A 348-nucleotide genomic window follows, 5' to 3' on the forward strand; every position below is an offset into this window, starting at 1 on the left:
GAAAAAAAAGAGGCAAATGAGGGTGAGTTGGTTAAGAGTATCGAAGAAAAAAATGTTTGGGATTAAAGTAAAAAAGGGGCAAATGAATTGTAATGCCTTGGAGGGTAAAGAGTGAGAGTGGGGGAAGAGATTATATTAGAGTTTTGGTTTGGAAAGGGGGCAAGAATTAGTATGTGGTCTTGGGCAAATGAGATAGGGAAAAGAGGAACGAAAGATAAGAAAGTTTTCAAAAACCGCCCAGGGAGGTTTATGGGGAGCGGGAAATTAAGGGGCGGCGGGGTAGGAAAGTAGGAATAAGTGGGGTGGGGGTTCAAAAAAGGCCTTTGAAAGGGAAAGGGTTAGAGATAG

Source organism: Panulirus ornatus, chromosome 32 (genome assembly GCF_036320965.1).
Source record: "Panulirus ornatus isolate Po-2019 chromosome 32, ASM3632096v1, whole genome shotgun sequence".
Classification (NCBI taxonomy): domain Eukaryota; kingdom Metazoa; phylum Arthropoda; class Malacostraca; order Decapoda; family Palinuridae; genus Panulirus; species Panulirus ornatus.